This window comes from Corvus brachyrhynchos, unplaced genomic scaffold (assembly GCF_000691975.1).
Source record: "Corvus brachyrhynchos isolate BGI_N302 unplaced genomic scaffold, ASM69197v1 scaffold28, whole genome shotgun sequence".
Classification (NCBI taxonomy): domain Eukaryota; kingdom Metazoa; phylum Chordata; class Aves; order Passeriformes; family Corvidae; genus Corvus; species Corvus brachyrhynchos.
This window is the reverse complement of record NW_008246058.1, coordinates 434,294-441,770: the sequence shown is the minus strand read 5'-3', so window position 1 is coordinate 441,770 and position 7,477 is coordinate 434,294.

Here is a 7,477-nt window from a genome sequence, read left to right as displayed (position 1 = left end):
TTATGTGAAGGTCAGAGGAGAAGAACATCCCTAAGGAGCAGCTCCCCATCCCTTGATTGCACATTCTGCAATAGCTCTCTCTAACAGGATCTCCTCTCCCAGTTGGAGGTACCAAACTATAAAGGGAAAAAAAAAACATTTTCTGACCAAACCACTTATCTCAAGACTGAAACTCTTTATGACAAAATCACAGTGACTCCAAACTAGTTCAGACCCTAAGGGTGAATTCTTGGCCTAAACAAAATCAAGGATAAAATTTACACCATAACCTGCAGCCTCTTGAAGCAACAGGAGACTTTCCATGGAATTCATTAGGGTGTGATTAAATCGAGAAAACAAGCCATATTAGGTTACATAAAAGATGTAAGTGCTGAAAAGGAAGACAGCTACCAGTTACAGCCAGGTGTTTTAGCACAGAGCAGCTACACACACTGTGGAGTGCTCAGCATAACTGTCCAAAGATTTTCCAAGAAATTTTATGGAAGAGACAAGGCAGAAGTTAATGTGTTCTGAGGCAGGAAAAAAAAGGGAGCTGATTTCTGCAGGGAAGAGAAAGGAAAATGTCTTCCTGGTTAAAATTGACCGCAGACAAAGCAGCTGAGTACTTACTGGAAGATTACATCTTTAGAAAACGGCCTGCTCTCTCCATACATGTCATTTGCTCTTTTTGCCTACTGTTTCCATGACCTGGATAAAGATGTGTTTGTTGAAAAACACCTCTTACCAGCCTGATATGGTCCAAAGGCAGATTAGGGTGGTGAGAGCTCTGCACCAAGCCCTGTCAGAGGCCTCTACAATCTCATGGCAATTAATACCCCAGGTGTATTTCCTCTGCTCAGCTCCAGCTCCTCATCTCCCATTGCCAGTGAGCCATTGCCAAAGCCCACTCTCATCTTCTTGTGTGATGTGGCAGCTGTCCGAGGGCTCTGTTGTCTGCATGAAGTCAGCAATGTATGGTAAATGTGGTGTAAATGTAGTGTAAATTCAGTGTAAATGCAGTGTAAATGTATGGTAAATGTGGTGGCACTGGGGACAGGGCACACAGGGCACACAGGGCACATACCTTCTCAGCACAAGTTCAGAACTTGTCAGACAGGTGAGTTTTCTTGTGCAGGCCAACTGGAGAACGTGTCAATGGCCAGGCAGTATGCAGCCAAAAACACAGAGGAAAAACTGCTGAAAAAAAGAAAATGTTTCACTAGGAAGGCAGACTGATTTGGCATTTCGCACAGCTTGGACATCCAAATGAAACAATGCAATTGTTTCTACTTTGATTTTGGGAAAAGAACAACCCAAGAATGTAATTTTTTCACTAAATTTACCTCTGAGTACCTGTCATCTCCACTCTTTCTTCTGTTTTCATCACCATCACCTTCTTGTCTTCATCTGCCTTGGAAACATTCTCATCCAAGTTCTTCTCAGATTATCTTCAGTTATCCATAGGGCACTGAATACCCCACACCCCAGATTTCTCTTAGACTGAGCATTCATTCAGCACACATTATTAATCTTGTTATGCCTGTGAATTCTCAAGTGAGTCTAAAATTTGCAGGTTTACGGTAAACAAAAAAAACCCCAAACAAACAAAAAGCACACAACAAAAAAAAAAAAAAAAAAAAAAACAAAACAAAAAAAACCAAACAAAAAACCACAAAAAAAAAAAAAATCCCAAAACTTAAAAGGTTTGCTTGTTTAATGAAAAACAGAACAAAGTGAGGGGGCAAAAAAAAAAAAAAGCACAAAAAAAAAAAAAAAAAAACAAAAAAAAAAAAACAAAAAAACAAAACAAAAAAAACCAAACAAAAAACCACACAAAAAACAAAAACAAAAAAGAAAAAGAAAACTAATCTCTCCACAACTTTTCATGGCTCAGAGCTCAACAAATGATTGCTCCGGGAGTAACATTCTACTGAGGAGGCTGAGAATACAGGAAAGGCCTGGGGATCACAAGTAATTATGTTACAGCAATTTAATGAGCTCCCAGTCACCTGCTAAATCACAGTAAATTTGATATTTATTTTCATATACTATCCCACCTACTGTGTCAAATGCATTCTCTGAAATCACTATTTGACTTGTTAAGTAGTTAGACCACTTGCAGATATCCGTTAATACTCTGAGGATGTTTATTTACAATCAGGTCTCTTCATTTAAAATGCATATATGAAAAGCAATAACAAAACACTGCTAGATGATTCACATTGTTTCTCTCTGCTTTTCATGAAGGCCTCGGTGAATAACAGAGCAAATTATCAGTAAATTTCCCATAAGAATTTGAAATTAACTTGTGTCATCTGTGCTTATGCAAGTTTCATTCTCCTTTCTGCAAATATGCAAGTAATCCCTTTTTACTGTCCATGGAAAGTGAATTTAGAGAATCCGTTTTTGCATTATAGTATTTGTGCTGGCAATGATTGTAAATTTCGGAGCAGCTTGAGAAAGCAACGAGTTACCTGAGACAGCAGCACAGCTCAGCCTTTGAATATGCCAAATCAATCTGTAGAGTTAAATATTGGTTAAAATAGTCATTAATTAAGCTATCGTAGCAAATTCATTGGAGAAAGTGAGAATCTGTCTTTCTGTGTTCCAAACCTGGAAAATAAGTCAGTAAAATAACATATTATTAATGTGCACTTCTCTCCAGATCTAATTGCTGCCCTCTTTACATGTCTTTTATATGCAGGAGAGTCTAATGACTATGAATAAATAACACACTCTTGCAGGAATGATTACATGGTTTCAGACTTGACTTCCTTGAGTACAGAAAGAGATGGCAGATTAAACTTTATGGGCTGCTGTTCCTCCACTCTGTGTGGGACAACACTTTAAAGACATTTTCCCAGGCACTGATAACAAAGGCACAGAGTGTTTGGGAGAGAAAATTGCTTTGAGGTAAGAATTCATGTAAAGTGCAGTGGCATTTCTGAGAGGGGCAAGTCAGATCCCTCCAATGTCACACTTCCTTGATCCAAGGTGAGAGAGGCACTATGGTTTGACAAGGGCGAGGAGCTGTGCCCTTTCACGAGTGAGCAATGTGTCACCTCTTCTGCTCCTCTCACCTGTTTTCACCCAGTCACATGGCCTGACAGGTCCCTGGAAGTTTGTTTGCCTTGCTGAATTCCCTGGACAGTGGTTTACACATGTACATAAAAAAACAAATGAAAAAACCTGAGACTAGACAAAGTAATTCTAGAAGGATATTACTGCTCAGGGAATGTCATTACAATTTTGTCTTTATGAAATTACTGACCTACATAATTTATACTCAGAAGTGTAAGGGATATTGTAGATGACCTAACTCCCATTATATCCCAGCAATGGAGCTTGGCATCTTTTTAAGCTGATGCATTAGTATGTGTCACGTTCAGACAGCCATCTGAAATTACCAGCTGTGATTAATATAATTAATTATCTACCATTATCTGGGCCTAAATTTTGGTAGGACCCTTTCAAAGAGTGAGATAATTTGATATATTAGCTGGAAAACATCCAGACAGTTTATATGTAAAATGATTAGGAAGTAATAAGACATATTTCCTGCTTTCACAAATAATTTTGTAATGAGGTTGTAGAAAAACAATGAAGTTTACAAGTAATACATCAAAGCAATGTTAAAGCTGTTGATAATTGCACTGCAAATAGAACCTGGAAACATTTCCTGGCAAAGAGTTTATGTCATGACTGAGCAATACAGCTGCAAGGACTGACTCTACTCACTAACTGAGGGGACAGATTGATCAAAGGAAGAGATGATCCTTTGGTGGAGATGACACAATATTGCTCATTGGTGCTTTTACTTCTTAAAATGGATTTTTGTTTCAAAAGTGAATCAGCAACTTGAAAAGGCTAACTAAGCCCAAATCAAAATGATACCTTTTCCTTGTGATCAATCTTCTCTTTGTGACACAAAAAGGAAACAAAAAGTGAGTTTGCTCAAAATAAAGTCCTGTCAAATCCAAAACCATATTATTAATATTTTTTATTTCTTGAGAAAAAAAAATCCAAAATTACTTGCTCCTCCCCCTTTTTTTTAATGTTCAGATGAGCAACAAAAAAATTCTTTCCTCTGTCTTAGGCATGACTCCAATAGAAATTTCTTACAGTTTGACACAAAGTGTAAAATGCCTTTTATATCCCAGTAAGAAAGCATTTCAGACAGAACAATGATTTCTCCATCATATTAAATTCTCACCAGTCTCTGCTGTGCTGCACTGAAAATGTACACTGTAACCTGTCTGTGAAAAAGAAGAGGCAAGTTATGAAGGGATTATTAGGTAAACAAAAGCAGGAGATGCACAAAGGTTATGCTGTCCTTATGAGCAATGTAGTAATGGCAATACACTTCTGTTAATAATTACATGGTGACAGAAATAGGGCAAAATACACAATTTTTTCACAGTCACATTCATGCCATGGAACAATGAAGCGATAGCTCCCTTTGTGCTGCCCCGGATGACATGTCCACACTGTGCAGGACTGTAGGGCAAGGTTCTGGCTCAGGCCTGAAACCTGTTTACAACATCATGTGCCTACTGACAGATCCAATGTTTTTTAGCTGGTGGGGGTCTCAAGAAAATAATGTAATGGGCATGAGTCTGTGTGCATGTGTATAACACAGTGTAGAATTAAGAGAATGATAACATTTAAAGAAAGAACAGAAAAGGTTATCCTTTGGAAAGATACAATTAACAAGACAAGACTATTTATTTGTTATAGACTGGAAAGCTTAGAATATTGCCACTACCTAACTGACCTTATACCTTCCTCCTGCAAACCCTTTTTATGCTCAGCCCAGCTGGAAAAATCCTCTCTGAGGGTTGTTGTGCTGGCACACAGACATAAAAGGTCTCTGCAATGTGTTAGCGCCCTCACTAAAGATACATCAGTATGTAGGGGTAATGGACATTTGCCACATGTTGTATCAAGTTGTTGTAAATCTTTACTTGGGAATTTTGCTGACTCTATCCAAGTTCACAGAAGATGGAAATGTGGCAACAAACGAGCTCGAAGAAGGATGTGTAGGATGAACTTGCAAAGTCCTTTACAAGAATGTGGATCTTTTTTTTACCTCCCCACACATAACCACTAAATATTCTCAACCTGTTAGTATTATTTTCACCGAGAATGACATCTGCTATTGCTGTTTTATACAAAATGTTCTTCTAAACCTTTGGTGTGTTTTGGCACTGCTACTTGCCACTGCTAAGGCAGAAAGCAAGAAAAGATTTTGTAAGTCTTATAAAGTTCCAGTGAGGTGAGTTTTGCTATCACTGAGGTCAGAGCCACCCCTGCATGTGACAGCATGCTGAGACTAATAAGTCTGACTTTTGGTGGCTTAGTGTGTGCTAAGGACATTATTTCATTGCACAATTGAGATCATCAAAGTATGAGACAGGCTGCTTGTATTAGACCAGGTTATTTGGGGGCAGATTATCTGACAGAGTATCCTGTCTCCAGCATGGATCAGCAAGTGGGTACAAAGGAAGGAGCAGAAGAAAAAGGCAGGCATGCAGTGATTCCTCTCCAGGGTGCTCTGCCAGTCTTCAAATCACTTATAACTCACAGACTTCTTGGAAAGTTGCCTTTGCTGTTGACAGCCTCCATTAGATCTGGACTCCATGAAGTTTCCCAGACACTGAATCTAAACTTCTGGCACCTGTGACATCCTGAGACAGGGTCCCCACCAAAGAGCTTCTTCTCACAGCCCAAGCAGTTCTTTTCCTTCACATTGCCATCTAGCAGCTCAAACTTCAAATAAGCTGCAACTCTAAAGAAAGGAAAACAAATTCCAGATGACCAATAAACCGGAGTGCCCAGAATTTTCTTCTGTCTCTGTCTACACGCAATCCATATTCATCCCCAGTTCACCCACACATCTGTTCTGGCTGTGAGACATTTGAATTTTAATTTCCCCAAGGATGATGGACCCGTTTCCTAAAGCAGGCTGCCAAAATCTGTCAATTCATTTGTCCTTCTGTCAAACCTCACCAGCAGTAGGCTCCTTCTTGCTCTTCCAGAAAGGAGAAACTCCAACTTTCCTTCACTCCCACACTAACCAGAACCACACTAACCAGAGGAAAAGGGTCAAGGTGCCAAGCAGGACTGGTTCAGCCCAAGCTGGGGCCACAGTTACCAGTGGTACTGGTTAGCTGCTCCCAGCTGCTCCATACAGACAGCTGCCTTCTTCTGATGCCTGCAGCCAGACAAGTTTGCTGGTTATTTTTTTCTCAGAAGAGCTAGGACCTCCATCACAGGCTAAATGCCAGCAGAATGACTGATTTTAGAGACATTTTTCCACCATTTTCTGCTTCTAAATGTGTAGTACAATAAATATTTAAGTGAAAATTATTTTTTGCTCCTTTGATAGAAAGTAAACTGTGAACTTCCTGTGAATGAAAAACAATGTAGTGATTGGAAATAATTTTAACAGATGACTCATAAGTCTACATTGGTTTTTGCTTCAGCAAATAAAATTGGTTGGGATAGATGGAAAAAAATACATTGAAGTTTAACTACCAAATGCATCTTCCAAGCCCTCATTACCAAACCCTTTTCAAATTAAGTCATTTTCATAATAAATCACCCAGCTATGTTTTGCATTTGCAAAATTTTTTTAAATTAAAAAACAGAAGAAAAATGGAAAAAGCACTCTTAGTGACACCCCTTGAGAACAAAGGGCTCTCCAAAATGCAAACAATTAGAGAAGTCAAAGTTAAGTACTCATTCACACAAAGGGAAAAAAAAATACCAAGACAGTGAAGGGGGAATTATTGTGCCAAGTGAAAGTTTTTCCAGCTTTTACTTATTCACTGTTGCTCCCTTACAGTCCTCTGTTGAAACTCTTGTAACTCAGCTCTACAGGAGGAAATTGTAAAATTGTTGGCAAACTGCCCTTTCTTGGTGCCTGTAGTACCTCTGAAGCTCCCAGATGTCACAAAAGAAATTATACCTGGAAGGTGAAAGGCTGGAGTTGGGACTTCAGCAGAACTTGCAGGATCGAGCTAGATGGGCCCCAGGAGATGAGGCTGGGAGATTTATAGTCAGGATAGTTGTTGGCTCTGGGCATCAGGCCAATCTCATTATCTTGGACACAGTCAAAGAAGATGAACTCACAGAGTACAAACCTTGCACTGCAAACCACTTACACAGCTCTGCTGTGCTAATTATGTTAGTATTGGTTTCCCTTTCAGCCTAAGCAATTGCTGCTCCTGCCTCACGTGTCACCTGGAATTCAAACTCCTCCTTGCCTCCTGCAGGAGCCTGCTGTTTTGTGACCTGCTGCCTGTCAACAGCCACTGTGCTCCTGCCAGCAAGGTGTTTTCTTTTGGTGGTGGATGAAGTTATTTCCATATATAATTGATAAAGGGCTCTGGGATGAATGGTAAGACACTACCTTCAATTGTTGAAGCCAATCTCTGAACAGTTTTTCCAGGTTCCACAACATCTTCTTCTCATAAAGGACTTGAAAAACTTAATC